At 35.5% G+C, this 24,588-nt stretch overlaps 1 protein-coding gene across 5 annotated transcripts in view; it reads right to left on the bottom strand.

Moving 5' to 3' along the window:
* Positions 1 to 24,588, bottom strand: part of LOC126921207 (prolyl 4-hydroxylase subunit alpha-1) — a 369,220-nt gene that overhangs the window by 162,898 nt on the left and 181,734 nt on the right. For 3 of the 5 annotated variants that reach the window (XM_050732551.1, XM_050732548.1, XM_050732547.1), the window contains exon 2: positions 20,195 to 20,253. The exons of the other annotated variants lie outside the window; for them this stretch is intronic. The gene's annotated coding sequence lies outside the window, so the exon portion shown is untranslated. The remainder of the gene's footprint in view (positions 1 to 20,194; positions 20,254 to 24,588) is intronic. 5 annotated transcript variants of the gene reach the window in all.

The following is a 24,588-nucleotide window of genomic DNA, read 5'->3' as shown; positions in this document are numbered from 1 at the left end:
AGTATTTCGTCGCTTAATGTTAACATTTTACACGATTTCCTAATTTCGTGCTTACTTAACGCCCATATTTTCTCGCGTCGTGTTATTCCTTTGGTCGGCACGTTTCTTTGACTACATTTAGCGATATCTGTTATTTATACATCCCTGTTATTCCCACTTCACCACATTTCCCGCTATTTACCCTTTCGTCGTCCTGTGTTTCTGTTATTCCGATTTCCTCGTTTCCACCCATTTTCGGGTTTCCGCCACCGGCTTCCCTCCTCATGATTATTTTGTCTGTTGTCGCATTTCCGACCGACGACCGCCCTCAACTTGCAAGTTGCTCCGAAAACGTTTCAAATTTTCGTGGCATCTACCAAGGACGAGTACTTTTCCTATTTATCGTTTTGTTCTCTCAAATTTCATAAGAGAATTCTCTTTGGAATTTCATAAGAGAAATAAGCTATATTCTTCGTAAACTTGGTAAAACCGACAGAATCGAAGTTTGAAGGATTAAAAGAGTTTCTAATTAAACTTTGCCGAGAAACTCCGAAGTGTCTCTGTATCAAGAGATGCTCCAACTCGCCGTTGCTTCTCTACTGTCTGTCATTATTATTCCCCGATTTCAACCATTATCGCCTTCCCATTGGCCATTAAGGATCACCGTTACCACCGTCTCCACGATCGCCACCGTTTCCAGCAACGATACTTACGTGAAATAATTAACAAAAAGGAACAGAGAAAAATCATCGAAAAAGAGAATTAGCGGTTGGTTGTATAAGAGGAGGAGAAAGGAAAGTAGCAGGTTAAATTTTTTTAAATCGATAAAAGTTCGAAATATAATAATTTCTAAATGAAATTTCTAGAAAAAGTTTTAAATAACACTACACTTACCAGGTCCCGCGAAACGATCGGTTAGAAAATTTAATCTAAAAATTGTACATTCATTGTTATTTCCTTCGTTCATCCAACTTTCTGTAAATTCTTATATTTTCGTTAATATACAAAAAATTGAGAAATTGATTAATCAGGTAAAATAGGCATTTACATAAAAAAGCTAGATGAACGAAAGAAATAAGAACGAATGTACAATTTTAAATTAAATATCGCAACCGGTCGTTTGATCGTAAGGTTAGTGTTAAAATAGGATATACCGTAGAAGTAATCCACTAAAGAAGAATTTTAAGAAGTAAGCTTAAAAGGGAATAAATTACAAATTGCGGACTTCAAAAGATAGAAAGATAAATTAATGGCCTATGGATAAATCAATAAAACCGATTATGAAAAAAGGAAATCCAAATAAAAATGATTTGTAGTTACGATAGTAAAATACATAAAAATAAGTTGAAGAAGGGTTAAAAAGAAGTCGAAAATTATTATCAGGACGACGATGGTATTTGGGAGAACCGGATAGACCTGATGAATTATTCGTAATTTTCTCCGCGATTTCCACGATTGCCCAGAGAATCCTATGGATATGTGGTGCCCGCATCGATCCAACTGGAGATCTGGTAATTGGACTGGAAACAAACGTCCAGGAGAATAACGATCCTAAGAATTTAATTAATAATCTATAAAACGAAATTCCACACCTCTCATCGCGCCTCTCAATCTTATTAAACCTGTCGAAATGACTTTCATATTGATTTTACTATTTTTTCGTTCCTCTATCTTATCTACTTTCCGCGTGATATTTCCTGTAAGCGTTTCGTCTGATTATACTCGTAAAGGTTTATTTCAATTCCATAAATCATCGTGACTGTACCTTTAACCAGTTTGTAATATCTGTGAGATTAAATTGTAGATTTTCGTGCATTTATGGAAAAATTATAAACGCGAAAATCTACAGAATGCACGTAATACGAAGAAATGTATAAAATGTTCAAAGTGAAACGTACATCATAATATTCAGCAGGTGAAATACATCTCCCTTTAGGTTCCAGTTTTTTAATCATTCTAATGAAAATACGAATTTGCATAGACGTCCGTGGTCTATGTATGACGTACATTTTTAAAGAAAAACTTCGTAACTGGCTTACTGTGTCGCAAATTATAAATGAAAATACAGAAGCAATTAAAAGATTTCATCTCAGTTTCATACAGAAATGTTATGTTAATTTGAATACACAATTGGACTACGTAGATTTAAACAGAACAGAAGGCCTGATTAATCAATTTATAGTTATTTTTTTAATAATTATACGTACACCGTAGAGTCTTTGAATTTGATTTAAATCTCGATAATAGAACATGTTATTTGTAATTACGCAAACTGTATCTTCTTTTCTTCAAATGTAACAATTGGTAATTATTTATTTGTATAATTTAAACTATTAAATTAATCTAATGTACAATTTGCGATGTCGGTCGATTCAATAGAAGACGATGTCTCAAGCAACCATGTACTATGTCTAAGTTGACTGATTCAAAGATGCACTTTTTTATTAAATGTCGAGGATAATCTGGTTTCATTAAATGCAAGTATCCGAAGCTATAATAACCACGAGGACATCGGTGGTTTACGACAGCCGTAGCCTTCGAATGATTAATGACGTTGCAAAAGTTCTTTCGTCTCCATACTTTACTCTTTCCAACTTTTCTCCGCTCCTCTCTTTGCTTTCAGAGTTACCTTCGCCCAACTTCTTCCAACATCCATACACAGTATCATAAAATCAACATATCAAAATGAGATTCAGCAGTCCCTACAAGGCCAACGTCTTTAAATGTTAATTCTCTGACAGATAAGTCTTTCAGCAAGATTCGCACTTTTCAGAATTTGTTATGTACGTAACGAATTTTTAACACATTTCTTATTAACATTGCGACTGCCACGATTTTTCCTGTGACATCACGGTGGGTCATTGGTGACCGGAGCGCTTAAACTTCTTGCAATTGTAAAAATTGTATGAAAATTGACAGTTAGGGCATTTTGAATATAACCGATAAATAGAAGATGCTTTGAAATAAAAAATGTCCCATTGAACAATTAAACATTTTTATTAGAACATCGGTAAAAAGAATGAGAACATATCTTACACCTAACTATGCACTGTTTGCATCCACATCTTTGAGGGGTAATCTACGAATATTATTATAAACACACCTTAGAAAATAATCGTAAATGCTTCTTTATAATCATATAATTGAAGTTAGAAATGTGCACATACCTTACTATTATGTATAGAATAAGCAAATACTGTTTACTAATATCTTCTATACGTTTCAACAATATATTCTGGACGATTTGCTTAGACGAAATAACAAATGCGAGTGATTTGTTGAAATAAACGAAGCCTTGTTATAATATGTGGCTATCAACTGTTACCAAGGCGCCACGGTGGTCACCAGTGACCATCAATAAGATAAATGGTCCATTGGAACAGAAGGTTATCTTATATCATCGATTTATTATTATTTTGCCATTATATGCTTTGAATAATAAAAATATTCCCGTGGCGTTCTGAGCGAAATATGTGATTTCGGCGTGGCAGTCAAAGTATTTCATGCTGCTTAAATCATTGAAATATTTTCTGAATTGCTAATAAGCAAGTAAAATATACGGTTCAGGTCCAGCCATATAGCGTAACATAGCGTAACAATAGCGTAACACAACATTTCAAAACCTCGCATGTACATTCGTAATCCTAAACGTATAAATAAAATAACAAATAAAATATATGGTTATTCCATCCTCACGTGTGAATTCATAATCCTACAAGGATTAAATCTTCAAAATAACCACAGACAGAATAAAACGCAAAAAGAGCATCGAAATAATAATAAATCTCTGCCATTCAAAGCCGTGTGTCATTTCGAAAAAAAAAAGATATGGTAAAACGTTATCACCGGGATAGAATTTTCCGGAACCGAGCACACGCCTTGATACCATGAATGTACACCACTGTGTCCACATATGATATGTCATGTGATGGCAGAGAACAGGAGAATCGCGGACATCACGGTTCCGCGATATTCTCGCCCCTACGAGCGTATAAACTATCGTAACCGTGGTAATACGCGGCCGTGTAAATTAATCGCGAATAATGCGAGTGACGTGGCCGCGAACTGTATCGCGCTGCGATTACGTCATTATACCGGCCCGAGTTATTACGCTATTTCGAACAATGCCGTATTGTGTCGGTGATGTCGATATCGTTAACAAATACGCTTCGTTTCGTCCATGAGCCGCTGGTAACGCTTCTGAATGATAATATCGAATCGTACAGAGATTTCTCGTTACTTTTCTTTTGTATGTAATAGCGAAACGACTATAGAAATGATAAGGAGTAAGTAAATATTCCAAATTATTTGATATGTTATAATTACTAAATATTTTTGTATTCGTAAAAAATGCAGGCTCCCTCGTTTCCTTTATTTTCACGATCTTTATTTCGCTACTATTCAGAAATCTATTATTCATTGACAATCACTATTTTAATCAACATTTCACTACATAACCATTCCAAAGCAATCATCTGTCCGACCATAAATCTTTGGAGAAAGTTTTGCAGAAAAAAGAAAAAGCGCGAAAAAACCAGCACCCTCGTTGTATATTTAAAGATCTTCCTTTCCCTGCTACAAGATTTATAATTCATTAACAATCACGGTTTTTAACATTTCACGCCCTAATCAATCCAAAATAGCTATCCTCCGCGCTCATAAATCCTCGCAAAACAGCGTTTAGAAAAGCAACACCCGAAATCCACCCCCATTGCTCATTCGAGTAATATCTTTATCCCCCTGCTACAAAGATCGATAATTCATGAACAATCGCTGTTTTTATGATTTTATACATTACAGCTATTCAAATATAAATCCTACTTACAAGTCTTCCCGAAGTAAAAATACCGAAAAACCATCCTCGTCGCTGATCCAAGGACCTTTGTTTGCCTATCACAAGATCCACGATCTCGTTAACAATCGCTATCTTCAACGTTTCACGAGCCTAATCGATCCGAAAACAATGAACCTCTCCTCGTAAAAATCCTCGCAAGGGATGTTCCAAAAGAAGCAACGATCTAAAACCACCCCTTGGCTCATCCAACAATCAACAACACGTAGGCAACTCTGCAGCAATCAAACAGCCCTTAGAGCGATCTCGAAACGGTTTCCGATGAATCAACGGCCACGATAACGAGCGCACAGAGGGCAAAATAGAAAAAGAGGAAGAGGAAGTAGAAGCGTCCACGAAGTTGCGGTTATTCCGGTGCTTCCGCGTTCAACTCTGCTTGAATCCACCTCCGTCCCCCATGCCGGAAGGCTGCTTCAATTAAAAAGAATCGCTGGGAACAGTCGCGCGTCAAAAAGTTGGCGATCGAGAGGGTTGGCTTGTACGCGAGGAAATTGCGCCGCTTGAATTATGACTGGTCGTTGGAAAGCGGCGCTTTCCGAGTAGAAAAAGGGTAGGAAAAACTCGACAAAGAACGGATGAAAAAGGGGGACAGATGCCATTGGTAGGATAAAAGAAAACGTCGTTTGAATTTTATCCACGACACGTGTCCGTTCGATTGTTCTGTGGAATTTTGGCGAATGAAGTTCTGCGTTCCTTTATTTCTTCCTCTTGTTTTCTCAATTTAATTTAACGTTAATTTAATAATACTGCAGAAGAACTGAATTGTGATACGGTGTAGGGAGTATTTAATGGCGCAGAAAATATTCCTATTTCTTGCGTGCTATTTAATTCTTTTTTTTCGTAATTTGTTGCTGCACGCTAAAGTTATTTAATTAAGATCGTGAATTAATAGAGAAACGATCTGTACTCAGAAATGGAGCTCCGGATTTCTCTTGCTTTCTCAATTTAATTTAATAATACTGCAGAAAAAGTCAATTGTGACGTGGTTATACAATCTGTCTTGATGAACACGTGGAAAGATACTTTGTAGCATGATAATGTGATGATGATGATCCATCATGAATCCATTGCATCTTGCAGCCATGGATTTTCACTTTTCCATACACCAACATTTATTACCGAATATTATTGTAATTGAGGAAACTATACATATCGCATATTCAAGTTACTTATGGTTTATAAAATTCATAATTTTCTACGTACCTGAAACAGCAAAATTTACTTAATCATTAGGAAAAGTATAAACACAGACTCACGTCCGTGAATTATATTATCAATTAACTATACACTTGACTGAATCTTTATTCGAGAAAGGAACGTTTTAAATAGAAAAGAATGTACTAAATAAAATGAAATTTGTTAAAATTTACTTACAGCAGAGAATTCCCACGCAATTTATTCAGAGAAATCCCACGATATAGGGGTCATAAAAAACCTTGGTTGGGAAACTGTTGAATTTAAATAGGGATTAGAAAGAGAATAGAAATGGACAAACATAGAGGAAATACTTGGAAAGGAAAATGTGCAAGGAAACAAGATGCGTTGGCGTTCACACGAGTCTGCATGCCACGTGTCTTGTTCGAGAGCTACGCGACGAACGTTCTCGAGAATAAAGAAACAAAAGGAACAGGCAGCGGCTGAAAATGTCTCCAGGAATCTGGAATTCGAAGAAAATTTGAGAAAAGGAGCAGAAAAGGATCTCTTCAGGAGGGACGCGATGACAGTGATGTAACTGCCATAATCTTTTGAAAATAGAACCACAGACTAGAGTAGTCGGTATAGACTTAGTATGTATTTATGCAGTGCAGTCTTGTGTCCTACAACTCGGAGAATCTAGATATTTTTTATCATCTTTACGTCGTTTCCAATGTTATCGATTCGATATAATAGAGGCTTACGTATAACATTAAAAATAATTCATAATATGGAATTTCTAATATTTTAACATAGAAAAATTTCTATGTCTATTTTTAGACAAATGTCTTCGGTAGATGTATTGATAACGATGATTCAATAATAATTTATATATATAATAAATAAATAATTAATTATATAATTAATAGAATAAATAAATATATTTTTCTATTATTTAACTTGTACTTTACAATTTCTCCAGCTGGACATTTGATAAATTTTTCTAACTTAATGGTTAAATGACATGTGGATGGCTACCCCTAGCAGGATACCATCTTCGAGTTTAACTATTTTATTTCTTTAGTGAGTTTAATAGGGTGTTAATAAATTATATGATGGATATTTATGCATTTATGGAGAAATTAAATTATGCAGAGAAAACACATAGTATGCAAAAATATAAAAAATTTCAATATAAATTATTTTATTATGATGTTCTTGTACGAAACAGTAGATAAGAATAGTTCAATTCACTGTACGCTAAATGGATGTAATATGAATGACGGGAAGTCGATGTGGAAAAAAAGCACGTTTGATATAGAAAAGCATGAGAATTGAATTCTGATGGGCAGCTCAGCGAAATACATATCAAGAAAGATATTACGAATGTTACGAGCTCGCTCACACGAATGTCTATTGCATTTTTTAACAGACAGACCGACGTGTCTTTCTTGAGAGCAAGATATATTATTTAACGTCTTTAACGCTTATATTTCTGCTTCTTTTTCGAACACTGCTTCAAAAACTAAAGGATATTCCGCTATAAAAATTTGTTACAATCCTTTATCCAGCAGTCAAATCGTAAAGAATAAGGATTTTTCACGCGAACGTTAGGCTTAACACTGACCGTAATTCGAAAAGATCTCTTGATTTAAAAATAACTCGTTATTCATCCTTGCATCACGCGTTCCCTTTTGAACGGCAATAAAACTAGCAGCTGAGAAGAAATTCCGCGATTCATTCGTGCGAACGACCTCACACCCACGCGTCACACCCACGCTACGTTTGCCGTTCAGGTAAACTAGTACGATGCCAGATGAAAACAGAGAAAACAGTAAAAAAATCACAGGTAAAATTGAATAAGCTACTATTTGGAGATTTAAAAGCGCATTTTTTAGCATCCCATTAGGCAAACATATTTTTTGAAGAACAAATAACGAATACTAAATCGAGGGTAGTGATAACAAGTTAATATTTTTTTTATTTTTAAGATCATTAAAGATCTGGAGAAATTCCGAATGATTATTAATTTACATTATACAATCGTTTGTTAAGTCAAATGTATTACGAATTTTTCTTAATAAATATAAAAATTTGAAAAAGAAAGATTCAAGGATGAAATTTCGTTCGAGTTGCCAGAAATCAATAAGGCTGTCTCTTATTGGGTTATTTATTAAGTTCAGTTTAGATTAAACATGCAAATTAAATTACTTTACTACTACTAATTATACTACCGATTCTTTCATAAAACTTGTAAAGTGTGAACATGTACAGTTAAGTTTATCAACTATGTATGTTTAAAATATCCTTCGATCTGAAAATCAGTTCTCTTTTTAATCACATGGAATCAAAATATGTACTTTTTTTTGTACACCAAGCAGCACGGACATCGAAAACAAAAATCACATTTGTCTCCTACGTAAAACTCGATAAACCAATATTAACGATCGTAATCGAAACAGAAGCGATCTCAGTAGCACTGATAACATTATTATCGTTATGCTTTTCAGCCTTTGTGACGCGTTCTTTCTCCTACGTTTCATCCGATAATTGGCTCGCCGTGCAACTGAGAGTGAAAACAACAAAAAGATAGAAAGTACAAAAAGGTAGGGAACGTAGGAGGAGACAGAGAGGACAACGAGAGAATTATATCATATGAAAGTACAAAGAGAGGCTCGAACTTCCGGAAGGATAAGCCGAGCATTTTATATTATACCGTCCACGTAATTTGCAGCGACAGCGATCGTGGACACAGAGAAGGGAGAGAGAAGGAGAGAGGATGGGGGGGAGGAGAGAGAGAGAGAGGAGAGAGAGAGAGAGAGAAGTTAACGCGACTGATTAAAGAGAAAAAGAAGAGAAACGCGAGTTTGAATGTGAGGTAATGGGGAAGTGAGAAATGATGATACCGGAAAAGGCGAGAGAACGTGCGGGAAAAATGAATACACCTTCGCGTTGAAATAAATGGAATAAAAGTTCAAGTATAGGAGCGATGGAAAAATGTAGAGGAAAATAATACTGAGAAGCAACATTACGAAAAAGAAAAATTATACGGTGAATAAATATTAATGTAGAAGGGTAGAAATAATCATCGTATTGTACGAAGAGTGAAAGAATAAATGTAGAATAACACGAGAAAACTGATAAACGTTGGAAAATTGTAAAGAGTTAAATTTGAGAGTTGTAACCCTTAAACGTTTGAAAGTTGTGACGAGTTGAGTTTGTAAACTTTTGCTTATGTAGTAGCATAGAAATTAATATTGCACGATGTAGGATTAACGTAAAATATTAATGATATAATGGAATTAAAAATGCAAGAGCGAATGTGATATACGTACTATTAGAATGGAAAAGAGGTGGAGAGACAGTACAAGGAAAATTTGAAAAGGAAATTAAAAAATAATATCGTGAAATATAGAACGGATGTAGAATATTAATGATAATTATGTCGCAGTTAGAAATAAAAGAGGAAATACGATATAACGTTAAGTGGAATGAGAAGAGTGAAAGATAAATTGAAGAAAAATTTCTGAACATACAATTAATTTTAAGTGAAACGTTAAATGCCGAAGGCAGAAATTGACATACGTCGAAAACATGGGAGTTGAGGAACTAGGGTTAACGTTCAATCAAAGTTAAACATCGTTCACCAATAGAATAAGTAAGAACCAGGAAAATTGACTTTTCCGACACTCTTGAATGATTATACACTGTATTGGATGATAAAAAGTTTCCATATAAAATGTGATAAAATGATATAACGAAGCTAAAATGACAGAAAAGACGTACGGAAAAAAGGTAACTTGAACGGAAAGGGAAAATTGAAGCGGATTTAAGCTAACCGCGCAGCAAACAGAGGAGAAAAAAATGTGTCTAGTAGGAAAATAGTCGAGGTGAAAAAAAGGAAGTACACAACAGAAAATCTCTGACTACCACGAATAAAAAAAAAGAAAAAAAAAGAAAAAAAATGAAAAAAAGAAAAAGAAAGGGAAAGGATGAAGAAGTCTAGAAAGTCTGCGTTAAAAAGAAGAAAACTGAAAAAAGATACTGACGAATGAAAGGAGAAAGAAAACTGGGAAAAACTTTCTCACTCGTGCTCATAAAAAAATACTGCGTGTGAAGGAAATTTTCATAAGCAAACACACGGGCGAAAGTGAGAGAAAGAGTAGAAATGAGAGAGCTAGCGAAAATTGAGTTGAAATTATCGAGGGTGAGAGTGCGAATGAACGAAAGTGTATGTGTATACTGGTACCATAGAGTTGGGGAGCAGTTTTCATCGCGAAGTACCATAAACAGGAATACAAATATTGGAGATAAACGCGCGAAAAACGTTGGACCGACGCCAACACGTTTTTTCCACTTTCGTTTATCGATTCGTTATCTTCTTATTTTTATTTTTGCACGTATCATAGCTATTAATAATCGTGCTGCTGGATGCATGAGTTATTCGACTTTTCTTCTACATAAAATATATAGATAGATTCTTCATCGTTCTATACAAATTTCATCCACGTGTCTTTAAAATTGACGAAGTTACAAGAAATTATCTTAGTCGACGATTTACATTATTAAATTAATCCAAAATTTCATTTACGATTTTCTTCAAAAAAGCACACCAACAGTGTTTGATCTAAAACTATTATTTGGTCTAAAATCTTATTTCTCTTTTATATTTTTCGATAAAAAAATACAAATACGTATATCTAGATACTACAGTCTTTAAACAATTTGTACAACACTCCTCTATACACTAATAAAAATCGAACCAACCGCATTACCCAATCTGATACATATATATTCTTCTCAAATATTACAGACACATACAATGTAGATATTAAAAAACGATACTAGTAAACGATCTTTTTCAATTCGTTTTTTATAATTGTCTCTCTTACACCAGAAAGGCCTGAGAAGAGTAGGAATAATTTAATTAATTCTATTCGTCAACTCAGTCCACAATTGTCATTAAACCAACGAAACTACAAAAGAGAAATACTAGATTTCCAAACATTTGTAGATAAGTTAAAAAGAGGGGAAATCCTCTAAAAGAAAGACCTTTAGTCGAGACTCAAATATTATTAAAAAAAAAAAAGAAAGAAGAAAACATTGCTACATGTAAAAAGTATCTAACTTCAATTAAGTTAAGTAGAAACAATTTTTTCGAAACCTACTTTTCGTACTAAGATTCTTCTTGCATCCAACGATTCAGTTCGCGAATAAAGATATCCCGTTGGCTAGAGATAGAAGAGACGAAAAATTATTCGTAGTCGTTACCAGAGTCCAGATGCGTTACGAATCGTGGTAATTTTGCACGCGCGAGCCATCGCTATCGTTCGATAAACAGACACGGCAGTGTATCCGAACGAGTAAACGCAATCAGAAGCTTGAATTCGACGCGACAAAATTGCGCCCCTTAAACGGATTACGCGATTCCGCACAATTATCCAGCGTCGCGCATTACTCGACCGAAAAAACGGCACGCTGATAAATGACGAGGATTTCGACGACAATCCGAAAAACAGGGGGACGATATTTACGCGAACAGATATCGGGAATAAATACGCTAATTATCCTCGGTGACGAATTTAAATCTTTATCGAGCCGTTTATTAAATTGAAATTTTAGGCCTCAAACTTTCACGATAATTAAATAGAATATACATAGCTTTTCGTTCACAAATATGTAAATAAGTATAGCAACGAGGAGACCTGCCTTCTTTAAAGCCACTTTTTGTTTGTTCATTTAATTATTTCCAATACTCAATTGTGATTTTCTATGCGTGCATAACACATTTAATAAACGAAGAGAAATATTAAATTACAAATAGTAACTGAAATATATATAAAAATTGATAATATGTATCTCGATTTAAAGACACCACTCTGCACGTGCAAAGATGTTTTAAAATTTACAAATCATAGAAAAACAGATTAAAATTAAGATTATACGACTAATTTGTACAAGTTATACGAAATAGTTCAAAACATTCACAAATACTTTTTACTAAGTTCATCATGACACGAGAAAGAAATAAACGCTAATATTATGCGTAGGTTCCATTTCTCTGCCAAGATTCAGCGAAGAAGATTCCAATGAAATGTCAGACAGCAATCTTTCTTTCTCTGTACGTGGGCTTATCGGGCGCAGGAAGAGCGTGCAAGATAATTTCAAGTAGAACACAGACGGTAAACGGGACAAATGACTTTATCAGAAGACGAGTCACGGGCCTGGACGGTTTCTTCATTTGCATCAGAATCGGTGCAACTATAAATATCCGTGATTTTGTAAATAGATCTTAACGCGACCGATTAGCCAGAACACCAGGAGGTCCTTCCTGCAAATTTCAAACCGGCGAAAACCGCTTCCACGCGCAGCGATTACTTAACAAGTGACCAACCTCTCGAGTAATCAGCCTTGATCATCGTTCGTCCAATATTTCAAAGTAATCTTTGTTCCAGATACTAATTGCTGTCCAATTTTCCTCCTACGTTAGGTATATCTATCGTATACTTCAACATTTTTATTTTATAATTCTGACTTTAATTTATTTATCTTTTTTTTGTAAATTATAATCATAAGTTATTGAATAATTTTGTATAGTTTCTAATAAAATTATTCTAAATAATTGCATAGTTTTAAATTACAGTTTCTGATATCCAGGTTTTGGATTAGATTTAATTACATTCTGTAAATTGTAGTACCAAGTTCTTCAGGCTCTTTTCATTTTCTGAGTAGTTATTTCTTTTTCCTTGAAGCGATTCCTTTTACGATATCATAGTTTTACATTTTATTTTTTAAGTTTCCTAACATTTCCTATTTTGTATTTCTAAAGATTTTATCACTTTCTATTTGTCAATTGTATTTCTGCACATTCTATGACAAGGCAAAACTGTCTTTCCTCAGGTTCTTAGAATCTTCGAATTTTCCTAGCCCACCTTTCGATCGCGTTTGCCACGCACAAGAAGTTCGAAACCACACGCTTTTAAATTTGCTAACAATAAATATTTCTTAGCTTCATCGATCTGTTCTTTACTTCTTTCTTTTCTTAACTGTTTCCCCTGACTTCGCTTGGTTTCTGGTTTTGATCAGATTCATGGTCCTCTTTTTTCTGAAATTCTCCCGAGTTCTCTAAGCTTCTTGAAACTACTACTCTCGATTTCGCAAAATGTTCGCGGCCTTATCGAGTCGCTCCCCGCTTTCTCTCGTCTTGTGTTTCTTCAACTTCTTCTACTACTGAAAAGTTCTTAAATCTGGCCGTCATGATTTTACGCAATTTTTTTTTAAACTTTATTTAACTTCCCTAACTTTATTTCTTCTAATTTTATTAAACCTTCTTCCTCTCTTTTTCTCCTTCAACTTCCTCCTTCACCATTTTTCTTCGTTATCTCGATTTCGCGAAATTCTCCTCAATTTGTATTCTCATTCAACGATTTTCTCTAGAAAATTTCTTTCCATCGCTATTATCCTCCCATAATTGCCCAAGAATTGGTTTCCTATTTTTATGTAAACCCGCGAATTCGGTATTTCCATTGAAATTCCCGATCCCGTTCTTCCGCAACGCTAACCCCCGCAATTCCTCCAATAATATCTCCCTTTTCATCGTGATAAATTGCGGGCAATAAATCCATGTTCCATTATGCCGCGTATTAGTTGGCGGGCGATAAATTAACATAAGAATGGACGTCGAATAGAGTCCGAACGATACCGCGGAGATGCAGTTAACCATCGTGAAAATATTCCAACGAACTTTCACGAAACCGACTCTATTCGCCGAATTCTCGTCTACCTCTAGCCGGTCCATTTCAATCGTTAGAATACAAATGAATTATCAAGGAAACTGATAACTACACGACTTTTGCTTGATTACGGGCCATTAAAAAAAGTGTCGAATATAATTATTACAAATATTCGGAAATGAGAATTTTATTGACCAATATATATACAATATCCCAGACTTTTTAGAATTTTTTGATTGTGTAAGTCGAGCGAATAGGTATAACGAATCAGTCAACATAACAATTAGTATTAGCACGGCAGTATCGCGCCGTCGGCGAATATCGGAGGACATGGTCGTCTATTTATGGGGGTACGAGGGGGGTACTGGAAGGTTTGAACTTGTCGCCGGTTGTAGGTTGCACGTAGCAAAATTGCTTTGTCCAGAGTTTGTTTATTACATCGTGTGCGTCGTACAGTGTTAATCCTCTGTGGCAAAACAACTATGTGAGACATTTTCGTATCGAAACGTCCTATGACACATATGTCGCTACAAAACTATACAATTACTCTCCCGTAAAAAAACGAGAAATGTCACCTATCCTGTCCTTCTCCCGTACTCTTCGTTTTGAATATTTTATAATTTTCCTTTATCATGTGAATTCTATGCAGTTTCGCGCTTTCCAATTAAACGCATGAACACCCATAGTCCACACATTGTCGCTCTAATTCTTAACTATTCCATCTCCACCGGTTTGTAAACTGACAAAACTGAGTTGACCAAGTTTAATAATAACGTGCGGAGTTAGGATTTATGAGAATCGAATATTTGCTGCTCTCGAAACAGAAATCCCGTCGTAATCTGTATTTTTTCTTATATATATGAGACATATTACACATATGAATGAGACATATGTGAATTGGCAAATTACATATTTTTGAAAGATATAGTTAGAAACTATTAAAAAAAATGTCGAATATAATTATTAAAACTATTCGGAAATGAGAATTTTATTGACCAATGTATATACAACATCCCAGACATTTTAGAATTTTTTGATCGTCTATTAATTTGTAACAGTTAAGTTAGAAAGTTTAGTAAATTAGAAACAGTTAATTCGTGATACAGTTGGAAAAGGGATTTTAAATTTCGATGTTCCGCGAGCTGGAAGAAAAACAGAATAAGAGCGTAAAGCAAGATGGACCTTAAGCAGCATCGATAGATTTAAACGGCAGAATGGTCTGTTATAGGATGAAATGAAATAATCTCGCATATCCAGTCGTCACGTGAATCTCGTTTTCACCGCCCCACTCCACGGTGCCCGATGGCGCCATTCAAAAAGTAATCCCATAAACTTCCTGCCGGTCCACTTCGAAAGCTCCACCAACGGAAATAACGAAATAACTCCGGAACTCGATAGATTTCACCTTTCCGCGTCTATATCGTCCGTCCTCGTTTCATATTCCGCTTTTGTCTCCCAATTCCAAGTTATTCCATACCTCTCGCTCCTTCATATTTCACGATTTCTGACTCTTCGAATTGCTGTTGCACGCATATTTCAATATACATTCCATAGTTACACTCGATCCTCGTGAAATCTTACGTAATCCAAATCCAGAGAGTTCAGTTTTCATCCTAAGCAAACACGATGGCCTGTTGATTTTTAAAATTCGACCTTTTTACGTTTTATATGTATAGAATATTGGATGGAAAGGAGATTTTCAAATTTGCTATGCATTACAAAAGTCTCGTTCTTTCTTAAATATAAGTTGCTTGAATAAGGAGAAAGGTTCGATATTAAAAGGCTGCGTTACATGTGTTTTATCCCATACCCATACGTTTTAAACAGTACGTTGAAATGTTAAAATGTACGTATGTACGTATGTACGTATAATGTACGTATAAATGTTAAATACGACAAAAAAAATCTACAAGAGAAAAATTTATACGAACGATCACGTGTGTCCTATTTTAATTTTTTATCGATTAATCTTTTATTAATTCTACCGCACATACTGCAATGTATCCGTCCCATTACGTCCCGGCAAATCCCATCTGCTACCGATGATTCATTCCCCCTTATTCATTTTTCATTTCGTGTCAAAAGTTCCCTGGCTAAAGAGCCACTGAGTTAACACGTTAAATGGCAGTGTTATACTTGATTGGTAGGAGTTGCACGACAGTTAAGAAATACTGAGCTTCTGTGATAGTGCATTATTCAGCGAAGTATAAAACAGCGAAATATCGATCGCCATGTTAAAATATCATACGGTCGTGTTCGACGTCTCGGTAATATGCTCCGTGTACAATTCTGTGCTATCCCGAAGAATATATCAATATGTAACTTTGCAGTTACACGTTACAAAGGATTAATTAGTGTGCGCTTTACTTTTTAGACTTAACTAGCTTTTAAAATCGATTGTCTCTTAATGTCCGATTCTTCTAATCTAACTAAATCACTGTGTGCAAATTTCGCATATAATATATGTAACATGTAATATATAAAATCATACGACAGATTCAATTAATCACGGATTAGCAACAAATTAATACGGAAGAAATATTTTGTTATTATTGTAAGAAATGTTACGATATACGTCCTTAAATACCGAGCGATCGTATGTTAAGGACATACAATTCTTTACAATATACAGTAGCGTTCATCTCCACTTTTTATGTGTTATATCACATGACCAACTATTAGGTTGTCCGAAAAATTTCTGTCATTTCATAAGGAGATAATAGATGAACAACAATTTCTGTTTTATATTATTTTATTGAATTAAGTATGATCCATTTCGTTCTATTTCTATTATTATATTCGTGCATAATTCAATAAACTAATATAAAACAGAAAACATTGTGCGTCTATTATTTCTTTATAAAACGAAAGAAACTTTTCGGACAACCTAATATTTAATAAAATAGTTGACATCCGTGAAAGTTGTATTCGCCACGTATATTAAAAGACCTCTCGATTCTCAGGGAACAATATCGACAAATTTAAGCAAGAAACTACACGTATACACGCACTAATAACACATAATACGATCAATTCTCAAAGGATTAATCAATTTGGAAAATTGCAATCGTAAAATGAAATAACGAGCTGGTCGCGTCAACTCCAAACGACAAAGAGAATGAAATTGATATCGAATTCGATTCGATATAAAATGACAAAGGATTAAAGCCAGTAAAAGTCTTCTAGTAGCTATCTATTCCTTTGAAAGGCAACTTTTTCCACGTCTCTGCTCTTTTTCTTCGCTCCTACCTTTATGACATCCAGCCGCGCGTTCCTTCTTTCATTCCCGATCCGAGGATTTCCGTTAATTCGAAGCCAAATTGCCGCGCTATGGGACGCAAAGAAACAAATTACAACTAATCGAAGCATCTTGCTTTTCTCTCTTTCCTCGTTATCTTTATCATCCTCGAATTTCGCTGATTAACCCGCTCAATTTCCGGGTCTTTGAAAACGTTAGGTCGAAAGAGGCGGTTCACCACGCTGATCTGTTCTTCCAACAACTTCGTCTTCTGTTTATTCCCGCCGGTTATGGTGCTCCTTCTAAATTACATCAGCGTGGCTTTCGTCGACTCTGACAAGTTGCTTTAATCTCGCGATAGACGATAAATACGGATTTATTCTGTTTTGGCTTATAAAATTTAACATATAGTCTACAGGTTGCCCGACCATCGGAAACGATATTACGTGGAACACTCGCTGGATTTGCATAGAATTTGACAATCAGACCGGGAATTTTTATGGAGTTGTGAAAAATGTAAAAATATAAAAATGCATAGAATGCATATGATATATTATGTACGCGCATAAAGTATCCAAAATAACGTATTCGTTATCATATTTAATCAGTAAAATGAATATGCCATCCAAATCCTATATTTTAAATTGTATCCTGAAAAGTATAGATTTACATAAAAATGCGCAATCTAACGATCACCGATTAAAATACGTCACATTATAAAAGATTAAAAAGGTATCGATGTAGCGTGAAAATGAAGTGGTCTTTATCATTTTTAACCAGTAAAACGAATATCCATCTAAATACTACTTTTTAAATTGCATCCTAAAAAATACAAATTTGCATAAAAATTCGCAATTTAACGATGACCGAATAAAATACGTCACGCCATGGAAAGTTAAAAACTATAGGAGGTCAAAATTAATATCGATATAGCATCACGTTTCACAACTAGAGGCTGTTAAAACGTATCGTCACGTTCTTCTGGGTAAAAAAGATAAACAGCTGATCGAACGACCTATAATGGAGCACAAAACGATGAGTCAAAACTGTCAGCGGTACGTAAAAACACGGCCTTTTACATCAGACCATTGAAAAATCTACTGATCACGATCGTAAGGAAAATCGAACGTAAGAAAAACGTTTCATCTGAAGCATGGTTCAAAAATTCAACCAAACCAATTCAACCCGGCACATTTCAGAAAAGAAACTAGCAAAAATGACATTTCAGACATTCATCACATTCCACAGATAACTTTGTCTGCTGTTTGGAAAGAAACGTTACCGATCACGGATCCATTCGTCTCAATATGAAAAGTTTTTCACGCGGAGGCAGACGGTCGAAATATCGAGTCTCGAAATATCGATTCGGTTTCCCTAGCCATCCTTTTATCCTACATACCCAGCGAGCTCTTTTATCAGCCACCAGCCGGTTTCAGCCTTTGTTTCGCAGGATATTTCGAAAGTACGAGTATTGTACGATTTGGAAAATTTGTAACTTTATTCACAGTCGATTCTATCCTGACCTATAAAAATAGGTAAAAATTATTAATCAATAAAAATAGCTACAACTTATTCAACGTTTATTAAGAATTGTCTCGTATTATTTGTGTTGTAATTTTTGTGACATGCGTGTCATTTCGACCGTCACATTAAAGTGAGAAATATGAGTAAAATAGAAAAGAAGATTCATTGATTTCAATTCAGCTGATTCATTGATACCATCGATATTATTTCCAGCGTCAAATAAAACTGTTTATAATTTGGAAAATAAATCTCAAACGATATTTTTTTACAGGAACTTTCTTCGCCGTTTTAACATCTAAAATCGACTCGATAGATAATATTCATGACATCACGTACTCTTTAATGATGGGTAATTCCATAAAGATAAAGTACCACCCATTTTTTCCGCTACAAACAATCAAACGTAACAACGCTTTTTGTGCGTGCCACAGTGATTTTCTTCGTTTAGAATCTCGTTGCCACGAGGCTCTGTCATTGGTATTCCTACGATTTGCGAAGGAAAAGAGAGCACAAAGCTTTTTGCTGTACTTAATAATCGACGACAGCCAACCACCGTAACTCCAGCAGCTCGCGACCGTGGTCGTTGGCTCCGAATAAATTTCTCGTGAAACGTGAAATTCGATAAATCCTCTTTACCCGGTCGCCGCGAGAAATGAGATTCGATCGTGTGTTCGAAGAATCGTTTCATCCCGACACGACGATTCGTTGCTGTTTTATACGTGGAATTAATATTTTTCATATCTACAGTAGTAAATGTGCAGTCTGCGTGAACGATCAAAGGATTTTCGTTGGAAAATCCAATAAAATGTATTGTGCTTTGCAGAAATCGAGACTTTCCGCGGTGTTGGTTGTTCTTTGTAATTTTTTATCGCGACGGCTTTTCTACGCAACGAGTGATTTACTGTGGTAAAGAATTTTTTGCTTTCCTGTGATTTCTCGCGTGTAAGGATTTTTTCTATGTTACTAGTGACTTCTTGGTAATTTCTTAGAAATTTCTTGTATGCAGAGTCTCTTCTATCTTTGATGAATCTAAATATCGTAGTTACTCTTATCGGTAGGGAAAAATTATGACAAAGTCCTTTTCTTTTTTTCAAGTTTCGGAGATCGACGGTTTTCTAAAATGAAATTAGATATTTTCTCACACGTTGTACGTGTACCTTTCTTCGTAGGGTATACTCTTCAAAAGGTATTAACCCTTTGCACTCCGAATTTTATTTCAATTTCGTTAGCAGCAACTCCCAACGCTTTTAAGTGTTTCATTTGAATTTTACTTTAACTAAAAAATAAGACAGTTTAAATAAATAAAGGAAGAAACAAATTCACTTAAATACCAATTTTATTCACACTATTATGATATATGATGATATATCTTGAAACAATTTCCAGGATGCAATTCTGGCTTTCTTTCGCACGTTTCACAAAGAAGGTGGGACTGAAGGAATGTCGAGTGGGACTCGACAAAGGAGCTCCTGGGATAAAAACTGATGTCGAGTCGACATAGGAGTGCAAAGGATTCAAATATTTGTGTCTTAAGACGACTAATTTGAAAGATATTTCTCGTATCAGGAAGAAGAAGGGACGCAAAGCAGCACGTTCATATTTTGCACGAAATAAGAATAATATCCTTTTCAAATATTTCGCCAAATATTCACCAATTTTATATACATTTAATTATTATCATTACTTCACATTTCATTAACTAGAATACTAATTATAATTTTCGAAACAGCATACCTGTACTGTCCAACGATTGGTAACGAAAGTTAGGTATAATATCAGAGCAGGTCGGGAATCTGTAACAAAAAGAATTATCGCAAGGTCGATTAGTGTCCTGTCAAATTCCGACCAGAACGAACCGTTCGATAAAAATTATATATCCTCTTTTTTTTTCTTTTTTCTCGACTAAAAGAATGCTAACGTGGAACAGTAAGATACGCGATTCCATTGTACTTACGAAAGACGGTTATCATTGATGCTATAGGATATTGAACGGCGCGCGAAACGAAAAGCTTAAACGAGACGATAACGAGAAACGGGAAACGAAATTTACCGGCAACGTGAAAATTACTAGGTATTTCCTCTTGAGAAACTTAAGAAGCTCTAGAGGCATTTCTCCAGAGGGAAGTTTCAGGAAATTGCTTTGGCTACGCCGTGCTCTGCTGATAGGAATTAGTTCGATGCCGCTTTTCTAGGTTCATGGCTTCTTTCGCGCTTTATGCCATTATTCAACCATTATTCCACACACATGCGCCACTTTTAAGAAAATTTAATTCATAAAATTGAGTAAGTACAGCGGAACTTCGCTTATCCCCGGCTCGTTTATACGAACCACATTTTGTTTAGCGTCAGTCACTATGAACTCATAAGTGAGCCTCCATTATCCGAATTACGTTGTTAGGGTGTGCTTTCGGTTATACGAACGCGTATTCTGAAGTTATACAGGGCTGTGTGTTTTGTCTAAATTGATATATAATTTAACAGAATTTCGATCGAAAATGTTGTTCAATTTCAGCTATCCAAACATTGCCTGCTGTTGTTATCGGAATTAATAAGAGTAAGAGCAGCTAGTATGTAGTTATAATTAATAACTATATTTATTTTAAGGTAAAATAGCCCTTGCATTTCAATAAAATAAAAAATAAAAGCACTAAGAAAATGCGTTTTCAATTGAAATTTCTCCTATAATCGTCCAAAAGTGTAAATTCGAAAGGGATAAATAAAATCTATTCGATAATGCATACTGATTTCAATTTTAGTCTTAACGTGCATATTTTATACGTAGAAACATTAGAATCGAGAATGAGAAACGAAAGAACGAGAAAACCGAAACAAAGGGAATATTTTCCAAATTAATTCTCATCGCACTGTACTTCATTTTGTATTGCAAATTCTCTGATGAACCTCGATGAAATTTCCCAAACCTATCTATTTCAAAAAAAACTTATTCTCCTAACAAATATTACTAATCAACGAAGCGCTAAATATCAGCTCGATTGATCAAAACCTAACATAAATACAGCTCGTACAAAAGCTCATCTATATCAACTGTATACCATAAGAGAACGTAATAATCTGCCGAGGACTTCCGCAACTTTTTCACGACCTACATTGGCCTCGAAATAACGTCATATCATTCCGAAACTTGATATCTCTTCTCGCGAGTCAGCTGTGTTAACCGCATTTCCGCTGGCAAGAAATGGCATTTAATTACTTCATCGTCGGTAAATTCAATGGAAATACAATTACGAGTTCACCATCGTGAATATCTTCCTTCCCTGTACGACTCGCTCTTTTTTCCTTCCAGTTTTCTTCGTCAAGTTTTATTCGTTAGTCCCGAAAATATATATTTATTAATCGAATTGAATTATTATTTAGTAATTGTACTTCCATTGAAAATCATATGAATATTTCCATAGAATATGTACTCCATATATATTTATATAGTGTCCGAATCCGACACAAGAAACTCGTTATCCACTCAGGCTGTTCGAGAGTGTCGTTTATTCGAGAAACTAATTTTATTAATTTCCAGAAGCGCGAAAAAGAGAAACAAGTTCCTCTTGGAAACACCAATGCATCCGGTCCCTTCTGAGGCTAACTTGCGGCTCCGCAAACGTCAGGAGAGCCATATATAAATTTCACCAACGATCCTTGTACAATGCGAGTTTGTTGTTAACGGAACGACGATAACTCAATGATATTCTCCGTTTGCTTTCGCGTAATCAAATACGATGGTGCGCGAAGGTTTCAAGCCATTTGCGTTATTAGTCTTTGCGATAATATTGAAATGCGTTTGGTAGACAATGTTTTCACCTGTCATTTCATGGACAATATTTAAATATGATACTCTCGTCGTTACTCATCCGTGGTTTGTTAATTTTTGGAAATAACCAGGCAGGTAAAAATAAAAAATTCTCAATCTGAACTTTACTTTAAAAAATATAAGAAAGAAATCAATAATATAAATTAGGTGTTTCAACCGTTCGCGGAGAGACGCGATCGCGAGATAACGCGTCAACGAGAATCGTAAATTCTCGTTACGATTAAACAATCGACGCCACGAACTGATTGATCCCCTATTTCTATTACGAGAATAGAGGTGGTTGGAATGAGTGCATACGGAAAATTGCACTGGATTTGTTAATAAAAGTTTAATAAAAAATAAAAAAGCAACAATTACAATCAACGATCAACAATTAACCCTTTGAGTGCTGTGGGCGCATATAGGTGTCTGGCGAAAGCTATCGGTGTGGACTAAGGACATATATATGCGTGTTCTGTAAGTGCCCGGCATGGACTAAGGACGCATGTATGGGTTTTTCAATTTTTCCGAACACCTACGCAGAAGTAATACTATTACGTTTGTGTGAAATAAATATAAATGCATTCCTTACGGCAGTAAACAAATGCCAATAGTGCCTCGTTATTGTTGAAGTGGTCACCACTTGTAAGAAAACTCTACATCTGGTTTTTTTAGTTTCCTCGAGCACTGAATTTTTCACACACAACTAAATTATTAACTTGTGTTATATTTACTAAATTTAGTTTTCTAGTTTATTACCCAAATTCTAGTTAACTGTAAATTTCAATGTTTATAATAAATAATTAAAAATAACTAAAAAATAACGCTCTTGAATCATTTAATCTCGTGCAAAAGAATTACTATAACTTATTACGATTTGCGCTTTGAATAGTCAATCAACAGAGTTCAGTCTAACGAAAAAGTATTCCGTCCACAGCAATCGTCAGCGCTAGACGCGCGCCGTCCGTACGGACGGCATAGGCCACGAGTATCCAGCACTCAAAGGATTAAGAACGAAAATGTAACAATCAAGGTTTGGTTGATGGTTTGCTTATAACGAGACCTGTCATACTTCGCAGCTTGAGATAGACTAATTGATACGTTTGTTCGAAACCACGGAGTCTTTCCTTTGTCGCCCCTCGATATCCCTACTACACGTGTGTTTATTAGATGTACCGCGGCGGTCGCCGCGTATGCGTTCTTCTGAAAATTCGGCGAAAGAAACATAGAGATATCGATGGTAGATTGGGCACGTTGGTATTGCGCTTTGACGGCATAGCTCTTTGTATCGCGAAGCCGTTGGAAAGTTCCGTGGTCGATATCGCCACAAATTAAAGTTTACTTGAATGCTTCATCTGAAAGATGATTGGCAAACCGTAACATTAGGTTTCCTAAAGTATTATAAACAGAGCAGTTGTCCAGTACTAAATGAATCTATTAAGAAATTGTTAAAGACCGTGCAAAATTTGAATTATATTAAATCCACCTAGAAGTTTTGGAGAATAGTATAATATATTAGAATTTAAGCGTTATAAGCGTTACATTTTAACTGCATCGATGTACATCATAGTACCTCAGAATATCGTATAAGAGAACAAGCTTATGCTCAGAGAAAATATAATACCAAACTTGATGCATTCGGTACACCAGTGTATTATTCGTTTAGTATAATGCGAGTCGAAGGAACAAGGTTCAAGATCAGTCCACGGAGGCCTTCCTCGTATTCTTCGCTTACGTAGCAGCAGATCATTCCATCATCATATCGTACCACTACCTGTATTTTATTACAACATATTACGCGAAGCTTTCAGACTGAGAGACACGAACAAAGCTGGAACAAGTTCCTCTGGTTAAATTGTAAAACTCAGCAATAAGAAAAAGAAGGAAGCAAGACTCGAGCCTAACATAAATTCCAACGTGCAACATCGTCAAGAACGGTCTCGCTACACCTCCTAGCATTCCAAAATTATTTCTCTGCGGTGCTCGGTCCACGGCCGACAAGAATAAAGAAAAGAAAACCTCGCTGAACGTCGTACGCGCGTATTTTCGCCGAGCATTTTCCGTCATAAATTTCCGTCACGCGGGGACGTTGCTATCGCGGAGGCCACGTTTCTTAAAGAGAGGAAGAGCATCAGGAAGGAAGAAAGGAAAAGAGAAAGGAAGGAGGCGTGTGGCCACTTTAATTTCGCGAGTGTTCACGGTGGCGCGGAAAATGTCCCCAATTTCGCGCGCGCCTCCGTGAAGACAAAGCAAGAAACAGGGAAAGCAAAGGAACAGGGACGAGAAAAGGGTTGACGGAGAAGAGGCTGGAAAAGAAGAAGTAGAG

The sequence above is a fragment of the Bombus affinis genome, chromosome 10 (assembly GCF_024516045.1).
Source record: "Bombus affinis isolate iyBomAffi1 chromosome 10, iyBomAffi1.2, whole genome shotgun sequence".
NCBI classification, from domain to species: Eukaryota; Metazoa; Arthropoda; class Insecta; order Hymenoptera; family Apidae; genus Bombus; species Bombus affinis.
This window is presented reverse-complemented; position numbering and strand designations above follow the sequence as displayed.